Source organism: Nannobrachium achirus (assembly GCF_963921795.1).
Source record: "Nannobrachium achirus genome assembly, chromosome: 5".
NCBI classification, from domain to species: domain Eukaryota; kingdom Metazoa; phylum Chordata; class Actinopteri; order Myctophiformes; family Myctophidae; genus Nannobrachium; species Nannobrachium achirus.
In genome coordinates this window covers 8,040,475-8,058,473 of record NC_137814.1, presented here as the reverse complement: position 1 = coordinate 8,058,473, position 17,999 = coordinate 8,040,475, and positions in this window count along the sequence as shown.

Genomic DNA, 17,999 nt, shown 5'->3' with positions numbered 1-17,999 from the left:
AGAGGAGGGGGAGAGGTGCAATGTCAATGTGACCTCTCCATCTTCAGCTTCCCGTCACAAAGCCTCCCTCCTCCTCCTCTTCGCCCCCCAAAAGCTCCCTGTGCTCCCCCCGTTACCCTTTCATCCAGCTGCCTTTGTGGTGTCTGAGCTGAGCCCATGGCCAGCCAGCCAGCCAGCTGACACCCCCTCCTCCCCTCCCTGCCATGGCTCTCTCTCTGCTGCATCCGTGAAGGAACTGACCTTTGCGTGGCTGCCAGGGGGGAGCAGCCCAGAGCGTCAGGGCACGCTCAGAGGCAAATAACGGGTGACCCGCGGTCACACACACACACACACACACACACACACACACACACACACACTTACTCGGACGACAAAAGCACATGCCTCACTCGCGCGTACAGACACGCAGAACGCCGCGGCACACAGAGCTGCCATATAATTCATGAATATAACTTAACACACAAACACACACACACACTCTGCGCCGCGCGCCACAATATTCTCTCAGGACAAAGTTCTAGTTCGCCCACACAGCAGGCGCAGTCACACGCGCACGCACACGCTTGCACACGCGCACGCACGCACACACACACACGCACGCACACACACACTTTAAGCCTGATACGCCGTCGTACGGCGGAGCATAAATTAAGCATTTAACACTGTTTACACGATGACATTCCAGCAATACTGTATGTATGTATGTATGTATGTATGTATGTATGTATGTCTGTATGTCTGTATGTATGTACAGTATGTATGTATGTATGTCTGTATGTATGTATGTATGTATGTATGTATGTATGTATGTATGTATGTATGTATGTATGTATGTATGTATGTGTGTAGAACTGTTAAAGCCAAACTCATTCTCTCTCTCTCTCTCTGAGACTAATTGATGTACAGTTCTGACCGAACAGATAAAGCCATAGTTAGTGATAGATAGTTATCAGTCATAGTAGCTCTTTTTTTATTATTATTATAGCGGTAGCTGCATGATTGAGTAGTCGTAACGATCGCTGCCACTGCCGCGTCGCAAGTTGTCGTGATACACAAGACCGCCGGCTGTATTCATTTAAGGCTTGCAGCAGCCACATGCACGCGTGTGCACGCACACATACACACACACACAGCAATCGACAAACGTGAGGCACATAACCCCATTTCCAACACGCTCTCCTCCCCGCATGACTTGTACTCTGCCGTACGAGCGACGACGCGCTCGTACGACGCGGTACAACTCGGGCTCCGAGGCCTCTGAGGCGGCCAGTGTGTGCCAGTGTCTTTGCCCCCCCTAGCCCAGTGCACCCCCCCCCCCCCCACCCAACCGCCCCCCCCCCCCTCGTAACAACCCCCTCCACCCCCCACCACCCCCACTGGGTCCTCCTTCGGGAGGGGTCCCTGGCTGGAGACCACGACGTTGTAAAGGAATGTAAAAATGATCGTGTTTGGTGTTCTAGCCCTACCCACGCCGCGTGGTGTGTGTTGTCGTAATACAGTGGAGAGTTAGTACTGTGGTTTAATTATCGCTATTATTTAAGTGTTTCCGTTGCTGTTTTCGTTTGCCTCCTGTTTTTCTTCTTTTTTTTTCTTCTTCTTTTTTTTTTTACAAAAGAAAAGCAAAAAAAATGTCCTTAGTTTGATGTTCACCGTTAATCGTTCCATCGTCCGTCCGACGACTCTTTCCGTTCTCAACGAGCAGGGGTTGCTCTGTGTGTGTGTGTGTGCACGTGTGTGCACGTGTGTGTGTGTGTGTGTGTGTGTGTGTGTGTGTGTGTGTGTGTGTGTGTGTGTGTGTGTGTGTGTGTGCTTGCGTGCGTGCGTGCGTGCGTGCGTGCGTGCGTGCGTGCGTGCGTGCGTGTGTGTGTGTGTGTGTGTGAGACAGAGTGTGTCTGTGTCAGCGTAAACCAAGCTGGCCGACAGCAGCACAGTGGAACCAGGACATTTAGCCATAATCTATTCTCTCAAGCCAAACTATCTCTTCCACAGTCTTAAGTTCCAACGCCACAGAGAGTCTGTAGGAGTTGAGAAATGCAGTAAACTGCTGCTCTTCAGACAGCTGGAAGGGGGAGTTCACAAAAATGCATTTTAAAATATATATTTTTTTTCAAATTTCCATTTCTTCTGAGCATCCGGCTACAGAGGCTTCCACTAATTTGCTTTCCAGCGGGAGTTATTTACTTGACAGCGCAGGTGAACTGGAAGTGATGGGGGAAATGACTTGACATCAGCTTTATTTGCCACTCAGTTTCACCGCTTCCCAAGTTCCAAAACGGTTGGCTTTTTAGAAAACCGTGAGCGCTAACGGAAGGCGTCTGTCTTGAGAGAATAACCACAACCGCCAAAAAAGCACATCTTTCGTCATTGTTTGTGCCCAAGACGTGTACACAGAGCAGCCTGGAATGATTTGCACACAAACAAAAAAACTAAATGAAGTCTAAATCCAAGCCTAAGAAGTGTGGCACATCCCTCTCTTGGAGGAATGATGAAACCAGAAGGCTCTGCAAGGATGAATAGTTGAACACCATTAAAGATTAACGAGGCACAATGAGAATAGATTAACAAATTGGCCTCCTTTCTTGTGTACGCTAGCAGCGTCGGCACTCGGTTTGGCAGCCATCTTGGCTTCCGCTGCTCCCGGTGTTGAGAACGGGGTGTTGTCTTCACGGATGCCCCCCCCCTCCTCACCCACACTCCCCCCTTCCAGTCCCTTCGTCCCTCCATGGAAACTAGACTTAGAAGACAACAAGAATGTCTGTAGTGATTGTGCGATGGTGTTTGTTGTGCGAACGTCCATCACAGGTGTCAGCTTTAGAGCGAGGGGTGTGTTACGTTTCGTTATCTTCCCCCTCCCTCATTCACCCCACCCCCCACCTTCTCCCGGAGGCGTCATATAAGGCGAAACTACGGGGTGGTGGACGAAAAAGGTCCCACTTAAGCCCTATTTAAGAAATGGCAAAGCTAGCTGCTCTCCAAGCTGTGCTAGCTTGGAGATCGGCTTCTTTCGCTAGTTTTGGAAACGTTAAAAAGAAAATTGCGGAAAACGTTTGAAAACCTTCTCCCTACAATTGGCTGGCGTGAGCAAAATAGGGACGGCAGTTTGAAAGTGGTTCATGAATGTACGGCAGAAGAAGAAAAGCCTGTGTCTAGGCCTATACGTGTGTGTCACATGTCATACGTCACGTGTCACATCACACGCAGGTGGACGGACGAAAATCCGTCAAGTCACGTCAAAACGTTCCGAGAAAATGTGCATCCAAGAAGTGAATTTGAGGTTAGACGCGAACGCCGTGGGGGATGACGCCTCCGGGAGCGTCCCCTGGGACTCCTCCCACCTCCTCTCTCCATCTCCTTGTCGTTCCTGTTCACAGTATTAGGGTGGAGTATGGTTGTGTTCACAGTATTAGGGTGGAGTATGGTTGTGTTCACAGTATTAGGGTGGAGTATGGTTGTGTTCACAGTATTAGGGTGGAGTATGGTTGTGTGGTAGTAGACACGTTCTGTGTGGTTTCCGGTGAAGAAGAAGAAAAATAAATAATCAGTGTCGTCGTGTTTTTGCGATTCTGTGGCGCTCCTCGTGATGTCATCATCGGCCAAAGCGGAGCAGCGACGTGATTGGCTGCAGCTGAGGAGAAGGGAAGTGGAAGAAGGGGTGACCCAGGTTCCCTAAATAATAAAGATAATACGAATAAAAACTTGAATAAAGAAAGAAAATAACATAAAGAAAACAAATCATTCCCATTGCCCTGACCTTCCTCCTCCTCCGAATACCCGGACTGCCATTTCTGGACTTTTCCATCCTGCACTGGACTGGACTGGACTGGACTGGAGTGCTCTGGGAATTCTTCTGATGAAAACCTGTGGACTGTACATCTCTTGCTGATAATCTAAATCACACTTTTTCCAAATGTAAAGGATAAAAGGGAGAATAGGGGTGGGGGGGGGGGGAAGGGGAGGGGGTGCTGCAAATTCCGAAACCTGTAAGCCTGCAGTCTGGTCTAATGAAGCAATAAGCCACGCGAGGCATGAGGTTACCTGGTATTTTATAACGGCTGAGAGGAGAAGAGGCATGTGGTTACCTGGTATTTTATAACGGCTGAGAGGCATGTGGTTACCTGGTATTTTATAACGGCTGAGAGGCGTGGTGAGACACGAGGCGCAGCCGAGTGTCTCCAACCCTCTCAGCCGTTAAAATAAATAAAATACAGGTAACCACATGCCTCATGGCAACATGACAAAACATCGACATGTACCCATTAAAATTGTTCTATTTCACTAATAATTCACTACAAGGTCTGCAAGAAAGTTCCCAGCTACAAGAAAGTAGTTCCCAGCTTTTTTGCCAACAACACAGGTGCAGATAATCGGTGCACTGTGGAACACTGTGGAAAGAAATAACACACCTGGGTTTGATATAAACTGATTCAAGGTGTGGGTTATAGTCTCATATACCACAGCAATTGAGGGAAACCAACCAATCAGAATCAAGGAATGGAACTAGCCGTTTTAGAAAAACACACACGTACCTATCCGACTATAATAGCTTGTCGTCGTTTTGAAAAGAGGGGGAACCGGCTTGTTATGCCGGTCGGGTTTAGGGAGAAAAAAAACACACGCTGGTTATCCGTCCCAACCTTCCGACGCGTCCTTGAGAGTTAGGACTAACAGCGTTTCCGTGTGTTTGCTTCAAAGGAACGTATTTGAAGTTTTAACATCCAACAGGATCGATGTGGTTCTCAAAGTGGGGCCGAGGGATCCTCCTCGGGGGATATCCCTCCAGGCCATTCCAAAATGGACCCGTACAGGTCTGTAACTCTGACAGCGTACACATGTAACCCTCTGAGAGTTTATGGGGGGTCCTTTAAATCAGGGGTTCTAAACCTGTGGGTCGGGAGTCGGGGGGGGGGGGGGGGGGGGGGTCCCCAGGGGTCCCCAAATTATTTTGGGGGGGTCCCCAGATGATTAACTGAATGTGCAACACTGTTTTCTCACTCAACAGTAAACAAACCAGCATAAAGTTTAAGTGTATAGAGGTTATCTGCACATTTCTAAAGTGACAATTTAAGGACTTTTTAATACCTCTAAAATGACAAATTAAAAATTGGCGAAATTATCAAATATTAGAGGCAGAAATTGTGAACATAGACGATCACGCGAGGCGTTGTGAGCATGTAGATCTGCTATTTTGCTAGAACCGTGATATACAAAATCTAATGCCTCAACTCTTAGTGCTCGTCAGGGTGGGGGGTCCCCAGGTAAAATATGATCCCCAGGTAAAATATGATTATATTTTTAGGCGTCGCGGCCTGAAAAGGTTGGGGACCACTGCTTTAAATCAAAAAGGTTTGAGAGCCACTCGTCTATCCTGTCCCCAGCCAGCTCACCAAACCACCCCACACCACACCACACCACACCACACCACACCACACCACACCACACCACACCACCCTACCCTACCCCACACCACACCACACCACACCACACCACACCACCCTACCCCACACCACACCACACCACACCACACCACACCACCCTACCCCACACCACACCACACCACACCACACCACACCACACCACCCTACCCCACACCACACCACACCACACCACACCACACCACACCACCCCACACCACACCACACCACACCACACCACACCACCCCACTCCACCCCACACCACCCCACCCCAGCCTGCGTTGTTTCCAAAGGGTCGCTTATCAAAGCATGGCGGAGCAGGGTAAACATTTCTAATTGATTGAACAGATGCCATTAGTGGGTTGCTAAACAACCCACGGCCGCATGTCCTCGCCGAGTTGCCAACAGACAGACCGGGCTTTGAATTAGGAGAGAAAAGGCAATGTTTTTGCCTCAGCCTTGCATTGGCAGAGAAAGAAAAGACTAGGGATGTTTGCGAGAGAAAAGCAACGGAACTGCAGTCTGATTCATCCGGTTGTGTCTGTGTGAGTCTTGGAGAGGAAAGTAGGCTGTGTTCCCTTTCCCCTCTCTCTAGCTGGTGTCCTTGCCCGGGGTTGGTTGGTGTACCCAGGGGCGTCACACCAAATTCTGGGCCCTGGGTGCAAGGATTCACTGCGGGCCCCCCCATGAATGTTAACTATTGAAAAATAGCAGATATACAAGCTCACAGCGCGGCACCGAGTGCCGCGCTGCGAGCTTGTAGATCTGCTATTTTTGAAAAATAGCGACGATGTGTGCCAAGAAACCTATGTTTCCATGTCAGTGATGCTCAAACTTTTTTTATATGAAGGACCCCCCCATCTCAAAATATTTAGTTCCAGGGACCCCCCCCAGAAGCAAAATTTGAGTTACAAATGTTCACTTAAAAAATACATATATTCAAAGATTTGCGCACATTTTCACGACTTTTCAAAAATAGCAGATCTACAAGCTCGCAGCGCGGCACTCGGTGCCGCGCTGTGAGCTTGTATATCTGCTATTTTTCAATAGCTAAAGTTACTAGGGCCCCTCCACCTTGGGCCCTGGTAACTCAGTCCCACTTTCCTACCCCTTGTGACGCCCCTGGGTGTACCTCTAGTCTACAGATGCCCCACTTATAATGGCAGTCACCTCGCTGGCATATACGCTATACGGGTGCCAACTTCTCCTGGGGACAACAACAACTCGGCAAGGAGAAAAAGCCACCTGCACAGTCCAAAATAAGATGCGCATATCGCCAACCGATTGGGCCCATTGTTACCTGTTCCTGTTTTTTTTGGAATAAATGAATTTTAACCGCATGTGGTGGCGGTGGAGCCGTTTTGCATTCTGATTTGGAGGATAAAGGATGGTGTTTTCAGGGGGAACACCACATGGGGGCTTTATGCCCTTTAATAGCCAGGCCGTTATTATTTCCCCTGCTTTCTGTTGGCTGCCCGATGCATCAATGGAATTGGGCTCTTTTTTTTAGTGTTTCCACTATTTATGCCAATAAGGACAGCTTGGATAGACAGATATATTGTCTCTGTTGCGTGGAAACCTCGCTCCACCGAAACTGTCAACTTTTCAGGAGTCACATTAGGGGTGGGCGATATGGAAAAATACAATATTACGATATTTTCCCAAGCTGTATCACGATACACGATTTTATTACGATTCTTTTTCACATTGGTTTTTATGGTTATTTTTCAAGTTACTTGACAAAAACTAGACTCTCTGGGTTCCTTTTGGGAGGTCTAGTTTGAACTTTACAAGTATGTAACTCTGACAGTATACAAATGAAACCAAATGGACCCTTACGGGTCCATTTGGTTTCATTTGTATACTGTCAGAGTTAAGTGGAGACCTTGACATTTTAAAGTTTGAGAACTACAGGTTTAAATTGAATTCTGCAATGAATCTCTGTTTAACGATTCAACAGGATTTTTTTTACAAGGTTCCCTCAATTGTATCAAGATATATACGATACCTCTGAAAAGGCATATCGTGGAGACATTGTATCGTCTCAACGATAATTATCACCATATCGCCCACCCCTAATTCACATTAAAAATATATACAATATACAAGCTGGAAGCGCGTCGCTGGCGGATCGTATATTTTGGATGTGTTTGTTGTGACGCTGTAGTTTGATCAAACGGGACGTTAATAATTTACGAAAAAGTAAAAAAGTAACAATATGTACGATAAGAGGTTTCTGTCCTGACAGCTAAGATTTCGTCTTGTCGGATGGAAACCTTGTATGTACAAAACCGTTTTGTATTTATCATTTTAAAAATGATTTAAAACTTGTGAAAATGGCAGATCTACAAGCACACGGCGTTGTGTGCATGTAGATCTGCTATTTTCACTAGTTTTGTGCGACAGTCTTGTGTGATGAAGCAGGGCTTTACTTTACGGAGGGGAAAAAAACGTACAAATTTGAAACTTGGAGATACGAGGTTTCTGCCCGACACTGACGATATTTTAACCTTACCTCGCAAAGTGAACATTATCGCCCCCCCTCCACACACACACACACACACACACACACACACACACACACACACACACACACACACACACCGCCAGGCAATCTCATTCGGACCCCCCCCCTAAAATCAATCCCCTCTCAGGCTCCTCCTGCAGCTGCTGTTTTGATTATCAGTGAGTTAGCGGAGGCGGGAGCAGCCGTAATGTGATCCTGAGGCTCTGAGCTGCGGCTTAATCTGGTGATCAATCGGGCTAACTCCATAATAGACCTCTCTCAGAAGGCATTCTTTCTGATGCACGCGCACACACACGCGTGTGCGCGCGCATACACACACACACACACACACACACACACACACACACACGCGTACACACACACACGCACACACGGGATGGAAACTTCATTCCATCATCTTAGTTTAACGTCCATCATGTCGTCGCTGTCGGGCCTGAAACCTCATATCTCCATATTTTAACTTTTTGAGTTTTTTCGTAAATTAACACCCTACTTATACTGTATATATATAAGTATATATATATATATATATGTTAGGGGTGCAACATATCGAAACCGAATATCGAAAATCAAATCGAACCGAGAAATATCGAACCGAATGACCCTGTATCGGACAATACAATACAATACCACTCCACATCCACATTCCCCTGGAACCCCCTCAAGGACCCCTAGGGGTCCGCAGAGCCCACTTAGAGAACCACTGCCCTATAGGTTGGGTACCGCATTGTTCAAAGTTAAAACAAAAAAGTTATTTAAGTTATAGTTATAAAAATACATTTATAAATCAAGGACATTTCTGTTTATTTTTTGTATCGAAAAAGTATCGAACCGTGACACCAAAATATCGAACCGAACCGAATCGTGAATTTTGTGTATCGTTGTACCCCTAATATATATATATATATATATATATATATATATATATATATAGATAGATGTTGTAACCCATTTTTTCACCCAGTGCCAATTGCCTAAGCTATGTAATCCTGGGCTCTGCTCTCCCTCTGCCACGCCTGGGGAGACAACGGGCAGACCTCATGCTTCCTTCTATGCATGAGTAGTCCAAGTTGTTTCTTTTCACCTGACAGGGGGGATTTCCCCGGTTTGGACGTAGCGCGTGGAAGGAACACGTTATTCCAACCAGTTCCTTTCCCTTTCAGGCACCCCGGCTGGCCCGACTTTTTTTCATTTCAAAGGCCCCCATTACTCTGAGAGTGGACAGAAATGGAACCAAATGGACCCCTCATGTACACTTTCAGAGCTATTAATAGACCTGTAAGGGTCCATTTGTTACCCCTTCAAGGGTCCCTGCCTGGACCTCACTTTGAGAATCCTATAATAGGCCATTTTTCTTTTCCTTTCTCTGAAGCAAACAAAACAACAAGACAAAGAAACAGGAATCGAGTGAGGAATCCATCTTATTCTCGACTGAAACGGTCTTGAGTTTTTCGTCCAGCGTTGTCATCAAACACATGCAGGCTACTGAACAATGCTGGAGACAGACAGACAGGCCATGTGCTTATAGCCTTAGATTAACACTTCATTTATATGACGGTGTGTTACAGTGTGCTGGGGCGTCACACCAAATTCTGGGCCCTGGGTACAAGGATCCACGGCGGGTCCCCCCATGAATGTTAACTATTGAAAAATAGCAGATATACGAGTGCCGCGCTGCGAGCTTGTAGATCTGCTATTTTTGAAAAATTGTGAAAATGTGTGCAAGAAACCCATGTTTCCATGTCAGTGATGCTCAAACCTTTTCATGTGAAGGACCCCCAAAATGATATGAATTTGGGACCTGGGACCTTGGGACCTGGTAACTCAGTCCCACTTTCCTACCCCTTGTGATGCCCCTGACAGTGTGTGCCCCCCCCAAAAAAAAAATCAGATCTACAAGCTTAAAAAAAAGGCTCAGGCTTTAACCTTGAGAACCAGAGAATTGCAAGCACCCCGTCCCTGTCCCCGTCCCCGCCCCCACTGCCCGTTCCGGTGTGGCAATACTGACCCCCAGTGGTCAATACGAGTAACGACAGCTAAAACACTGCTGGCATGCACAGTACTTCATTGTGTCTTTTAGGAAAGACGAGGGGGGAAAATAATTGGTAGTTGTTTTCTAAGCCGGTCATGCGCCAGGCAGGCACTTCTACAGAAAGCAAATTGACTGTTATAGCATCACGAGTCAGTGGTTTTACTGATGATCTTATAGCCATAATAAACATGACCTCTACTGAGTTGTGGGTGTCTGACCACGCAGACATGGCATGCTGTTTGTGCTTTTTGTCCCCTCAGACACCCATAATCATAATAATAATGAGACGGAAGTGGAGTTTTATCATTGGCTGGGACTTGGGCTGTCTGCACTGCAGATGTTTTGCAAGACCAGGGGTCTTCAACAGGGGGTCCTCGGAGTTACTACAGGGGGTCCTCCAAATCTTTGTGTGATATAAACTTTTTTTTCTTCCTTTTTTCCTATTAACCACTTGAAAGCAATAGCATTCATATTCAGAGAACTTTAGCCAAACATAGCCGATCTACAAGCTGGGCTATTTTTGGCAAAGAGCTTTGATGTAGAGGGGAAAAAAGAGCAGACTAAGTACAGAGTGAAAGGTCAAGTTTATTGAGTATTGACGGTTCAAGTGGTTAAATATCTGAAAACACACATTAACATGAATCCAAAATACACTGTTGATCGTGCTGTCAAACAATGAAACTATATGGAATCTATGAACAGGTTGTGGGGGTCCCTGCTTCATCTCTCTCTCTCTCTCAACTAAGGGGTCCTTGGCCTGAAAATGTTGAAGACCCCTGCTTTAGATGTTTTCAAGACGTTATACTAACATCCTTCAGATTCCCCCCCACCCCCGGAGAAGGTTCCTCCACCGATGTAACAGTTAACTAACTCTGTAAACAGTAACATGCTCTTCTGGATGTGTTGTACCCAACGGACCAGTACCACTCTGCAGAAAAAGACAAGAGAAAGAGAGAGAAAAACAGATTTTCTTTTTCTTGTGATCTTAGAAGATTTCATCTATGCATGCCTTTTATAATGCGGTATACCTGGTTGAACTCTCCCCTACACATGGTATGGAGAGCTTATGGTGGAAGGGGAGGGGGGGGGGCATTGTTTTCTGGCCATGGGACTGGGTGAAACCAACTGACTGCAGCTGTTTTATTGGGGGATCAAATTATTTTGGAGGGTCCCCAGATTATTAGCTTACATTGCATTCTCACTCAACAGTGAACAAGCCAACATACAGTATAAGTGTATACAGGGTATCTGCACATTTAAAGTTACAAATGAATGACCTTTTTTAATACCGAGTTGGCCAAATTGTCAAGAAAGTGGCAAACGTTGTGACAATAGCCGATCTACAAGCTCACAAGTAAGCTTGTAGTTCGGCAATTATCTATCTGTGGAACGGAGTCAAACTAAATATAATGCCTGCAATTCCAAGTGCTTGTCAGGGTGGAGGGGTCCCCAGTTCAAATATGATTATTTTGGGGGGTCGTGGCCTGAAAAGTACCCTTGTGTTACTTTATAAGAGCAAGCCCCAAAGGAACCCCCGAAATAACCAGAAAGCAATGTATTAGCCTATATGTGGAACCATTTGAACTCTTGGAACCACCCCGCACCTCACTGGTAAACCATACCCAGTCAATCCACTGGAACTGGGCCCTATAATAATCACACAAAGGGCTGCAGCGGAACTATTAGGGAACCTTTGGAACCCCAACAACCACAAAGGCCATAAACAAATAATAACCTGCCGCTACATTCAGATTTTCAGATAATCTTTATATAACTAGTTTGCTATGGCGGGGGGAGGGTTATACAGTATATAGTTCCTTGCACAAGAACCCTCCGACTTAACTGGGACCATAGTGTTTTTTGTTTTTTACAAATATCAATGATGATGTACAAAAGATGGCGGTTTGACACAATAAGTTGTACATATAGCGGAAGAGTGGCTATTGAGCGGTCAGCTATAGGTGTATAAATGGGACTATTTGATGTGCAGTTGTTGTGAGTCCCTTGTTTCAGAGTGGGAGGAGGAGGGTTACGGAGCACTCAGGCCTGGAGCGCGGCACTCATTCCTAGGTTTCCACGCTCATCTGTAGATCACTCCTCACATTGTTTCCTCTCACAACGAGACGGTGCCTGCAGTCTGTCTGTCTGTCCTCCCTCTGTCCTCCAGGTCTGACGTGATGATGTAACCCACTCTAAACTCCTCCCACTCATTCAAAGAGGGGATGTACAGTATATAAGCCCTTGCCGTCGGGTGGAAACCTTGTCGGTATACAGGCGCCGTGAGCTTGTAGATCGGCTGTTATCACTACTTTTGTGTGACAGTCTTCTAATGATGAAGTATAGGACATTAATGTACGAAGAAAATAGATACAAGATGCAAGGTTTCAGCTCGGCAGCAACATATAAAGTATATCGTCGTTGTCGGGTGAAAACCTTGTATGTCCAAAACCGTTCGTTTTGCATTTTTTATTTTTAAAATGATTTAAACTAGTGAAAACAGCCGATCTACAAGCACACAACGCCTCGCACCGCGAGGCGTTGTGTGCTTGTAGATCTGCTGTTTTCACTACTTTTGTGCGACGGCCTTGTACGATGAAGCGGGACTTTACTTTGCGAAAGAGCGTACAAATTTGAAACTTGGGAGATACGAGGTTTCCACCCGACAACGACGATATATAAATATGAACATTACAAAGGTATAAGCCAAATTTAAAGTTTAGTACTAAATAACTAAACACTGACAATATAGAGTATGCTCTCTCTCTCGTCTCTCGTCTCTCTCTCTCTCTCTCTCTCTCTCTCTCTCTCTCTCTCTCTCTCTCTCTCTCTCTCTCTCTCTCTCTCTCTCATGATGGCACCAACCTCGTGGAAAAAGGCAGTGATGTTTCTCATGTATTTCCTTTGAATCTTTTTTTGGTCTAAAGATGCAAGTTTTCTTTGTCATTATTGAAACCTAGGAATGGGTGCTGAGCACTCCAATGAAATATGGGCTCTAGTCTAGATCTGATCCTATCAGAGGGTCAGTTCTTTCTGACCCTGTGTTGTATGATGTCCAATGAAATGACGCACAATTAAAATATGTGACTGTCTTGTTGAATTTGAATGTTTTTTCCAGTGTAAGAATACCAGATGACGAGTCTAATGGTTAAAGACACACACACACACACACGCTCGCTCGCACACACACGCTCGCACACGCACACACACACACACACGTGCGCGCGCGCCTGTACCTATAATACTCTTTCTATTTAGGATCCCTGCTTTAGGGGAGTGTACATAATAAGATCTATAATTAGCCATATCATGTCATCTGATCTGTAGACCCTTGTTGCCATGTCTGACAGAGAAAAATGACTGTTGAAACTGTAAATATCGTAGTTAGAGTAATAATAGTAGTAATAATAATACTAATAATAATGTAGAGACTTTAAGCGCTGCTGCTTCTCTCCGGGGCTTATTGGTCCCTTATGGTTCACTCAGTCCCCCGGCCTGTCTTGGTCTCTCAATGAAGGATGGCTCAATAATGTAATTTATCGATGTGTGGATTCCTCTCTTTTTATTTCATTTCTATGAATGTTTTCTATGCTGTCTGTCTTGTAAAGGAATTACTTTTTTTCGTCATAAAAGCATGTTGTCACTCTGTCCATGTGGCCTCCTGTGTCTTTCTGTACATTGTGTTGTGTCTGTTGTCACGTTTATCTTCAACCAGGGAAGCGGTGGAAGCAGTAGGCCTATACTCAAATCCCATAAGTTGTAAGCATATAAAATGTACAAAAGCCTTTTGCAAACAGCAGATCTGACAAGCTTGTGAGATCTGCAATTTTCAAATAGACAAGGTTTAGATCAGTGTTTCTCAACCTTTTTTCTGCATGGGCACACTTTTCATTAGGGATGGGTATCGTCTGCGATACTTTTAATGGTATCGATTGCATGATGACGATACTATCGGGTATCGGTTCACGTAAAAACGAACAATACCTCGTTTCGATACTCTTGAACGCACCCCTGGCCGGTCGCATCTGTAACAGTTGGGCTACTGAGAGTTTAATGACTGCTTTAGTAGGCTACACTCGTTACTGTGGAAAATAGCCGACAATAGCCTATAATGTTTATTATTATGATGATTATCCAACGTCTATACTCTCCACTCCGCCACACTGTGTGATCATCATCATCATCACCTCAAGCAGCGGTAGAGCAGTTAAACTTAAATAAAAAGTATCGAAAATGGTATCGAAAAGGGTATCGTATCGATTCCCAGGTATCGAAAAAGGTATCGTATCGATTCAAAGGTGAACGATACCCATCCCTACTTTTCATGTCCCAAGAATCCATGCATGTCACACCAACATAATACGGGGGTGTAAATATCGTCACTGTCGGGAAGAAACCTTGTATCTCCAAGTTTCAAATTTGTACGTTTCTTCGCAAAGTAAAGCCCTGCTTCATCATACAAGGCTGTCTGTCGCACAACAGTAGTGAAAACAGCCGCTCTACAAGCACACAAGGCGTTGTGTGCTTGTAGAGCGGCTGTTTTCACTAGTTTAAATCATTTTTAAAATGATAAATACAATACTGGTTTTCAAGCAGTTTCAAGGGGCACACTTGACCCTTCTCAGGGGCACACCAAAGGTCCCCTGGCACAGTGGTTGAGAAACACTGGTCTATTGTCACGTTTATCTTCAGTCAGGGAAGTGGTGGAAGCAGTAGGCCTAATCACATTTTTTTATTTGAGTAAAAGTATCAATATTACTGTATAATGTGGAATTGCTTTGTTACAAGTTAAAGTCTGGTATTCTGAATGTACTTGAGTAGAAGTACAAAAGTATTGGCATCGGCCTGGGCCACAGGGTAGTGGTCCAGGTACCAAGGCTGCAATCCAGCCTTGCAGCGTCGTGGGTTCGAATCCCGATCCTGTTGACCTTTGCTGCGTGTCGTCCTCTGTCCCCGTTTCCTGTCAGCCTACAATACATCTATCAATAAAGGCAGAAAAAGGCCCAAAAAATATCTTGGCATCAAAATATACATGCATAACATGTCCCATGTTGTAAGCATATATATGTACAAAAGCCTTTTGCAAACAGCAGATCTACAAGCTCACAACGCGATATGAAGCTTGTGCGATCTGTGAGCTGACAAGCTTGTGAGATCTGCAATTTTCAAATAGACAAAGTTTAGATAGAGCTGAAGCTGAAGCGGTTCATGTAAACACTAATCTAGGCCTACGTGAGTACATGTAGCCTTGAAGCCAATGGCTGCTGTGCCCCACCAATCTGCCTTAAAGGAGTAGTTCACCCCCAAAATGACTTTTTTTTCCTATTGGTTAAGTACCATGCATAGTAGTACATAAGGACCGCAGGAATACACAAGAAACGGAGGGGGAGAGTGATTTAATCCGGTTCCTCCGGCCGTCCGGACGTAATTGATTGTCTCCGTAACCTTACGGACAACACTCAACCCGACGGATAAAAACCGTTAAAAACGTACGTACACATGAACTACCCGTGGCGAACTTGTGTCAACCGTGGGGGCAGTAGAGGGAGAAATGTTTCGTCTTTTTTTCTTGTATCCATTTCGTTGGAGGAAGTAAAAAAACGAACAAAAAAATCACAAGTACACGCTGAACAGTGAACAGGCCAGGACACAGACCCGCATGTCACTGTCAGCCTAATCAGCGCTCTCTACCAGCTGAGCTCTCTCAAATGCGTCTCTCTCCACTCCCGTGCACGGGGTGTTTTTAGTCGGTTTTGGGTCGGTTTGGGTGGCTACCGTACCGTGGCTCATTAACTGTCGGCGGCGCCCCCATTGAGATTGCGCTCTAGGCGTTCGCAACGGCATGTGTCCAAGCTCATCCATTCTCCAGTCCTTTTTATATTATACCCGGACAGCACAGTGACTAGCGCCGATGGTTAGTGTCGTTCAATCCGAGTGTATGTCCTCCAAGGGTGTCTATAAACCTCTCTGTCAACAATGTAGGCGCTATGTATGTAGCATGTAGCATTTGCTCATTGGGAAGATGCATGTGGGTGCCATCTAGTGGATATAGTATGTACATATAGGCTTTATTGAACCCTGTACACAGAGACCGTACGGTAAGTATGAATGTCAACGCAATTACCGTACGTACTGTCTCACCCCCAAACGTACACAAAATCAACCATACGTAACTACCAGTAAGACTCCCTAATCGGGAGATAAGCGACCGTTGGTCGCTTATCTCCACAAATATCACAGCCTCCACCTCTCACGTCATACGGGCAGCCATATTTACACCTGGAATGTTGAATCTCCATATATGGAGATAACCTACCCATCACACAAAGTCTGACCTCACCAGCCCATACCTGGGCATGGACGACTTATATCTCCATATACGGAGATGGCCATATATGGAGATACGATGACATCACAGAGTCCACAGCTGATGATGTGGCCTGATGTCATACAATACACAAACAAGCCCTATATAAAGGGGCAATTCTCACCAGGGAAGAGAGCATTCCCCACTAGCTGAGTATCTTAAGATGGTTGGATGTGATGATAAGCCACAAATAGGCCAAAAGTTTGTTTTACCAATTATCAAGACATACGGGCAGTTGACAGTTTGCCATTGTTACTCATTGAAGTTGAATCTCCATCTGAATCCCTTTTATGCCCATATATGGAGATCCCTGCTCTGAGTATCTGACATCACTAATCCCTTTTATGCCCATATATGGAGATCCCTGCTCTGAGTATCTGACATCACTAATCCCTTTTATGCCCATATACAGTATGGAGATCCCTAACAGAATCCATTTTATGCCCATATATGGAGATACCTGCTCTGAGTATCTGACATCACTGTGATGTCACCTGTTTATGCCTAAATATGGAGATCCCTGCTCTGAGTATCTGACATCACTGCGATCTCACCTGTGATGTCACAGTGACACATCACCTCAGTATCTGTGATGTCACAGTGACACATCACCTCAGTATACGTATACATTGAGCAGGGCAAAGGTGTGACGTGTGTGACGGACGGACGGACGGACGGACGGACGGCCGGACGGCCGGTGGAGGTTTTCATACTAAACTGCGACCTTACGGTCGCAATAAATGGCCCTTTACTCATGCCATAGACCAGGGGTTTTCAAAGTGGGTGACGCGGCACCCATGGGGTGCCGCGACAGCAGTCCAGGCGTGCCGCAAGATAATTTGATAATATTTGAAATGTATTTGGACATTTAAAAACATATTTAGTATCATTTTAAACTTGAAGTACAAAGTTATTTTCAGTCAGTTCTAACCAAAATGGCTATTATCTTGCTTTCCTCGCAACATAATCGCTAAAATATGCTATAAATATAAGGTGCTGGGAGTGAAAATTAGGAATATAATAATGTAGGGGTGCCTCGGATGAAAAGAATATTTATAGGGGTCCCCCAAGGCAAAAAGGAACCCCTGCCATATAGAGAGACTTGAATTCAATATGTTATTTTTTTTGTTTTTTTTTTGTTTAAGATGAAGATAAGATAAAGATTTGATTAATAGTAACCCTATAATCAGAGTACCCTGATGGTTTCCCCATCCAGTGCCATGCAATTGGGTCCCCAGACGGAATCAATGGGGGTAAATTTACTATAATCACATTTTTGACATAGGAATGCGACAAATACAAATAATAGATGGGATTGAACGCAAGTCTCTATGGCATGACTAATCAATAGAAAAAAAGTCATTTTGGGGGTGAAATACTCCTTTAATTGCCCACTCACCTTTTTGTCATAATTGTTGCCTAATGTGCAGGTCAACAGAGTCAAGGGTGCTGCAACAGTGCCTGTTTGTTTAATGGAAAGACTGCTGCAATATGGAATTAACTGTCACTGGCACTGCCTTGATTAGTATCATTGATAACACCTGGCTGGGAAGGAAGTAACATTATTACACGTATGACTATTTGTGTCGTGAAAAGGGTCGATATTAGGTCTATATACCTTGATGTCAGTTACATTGATGCCTCACACACGTTTTCTCCTCTTT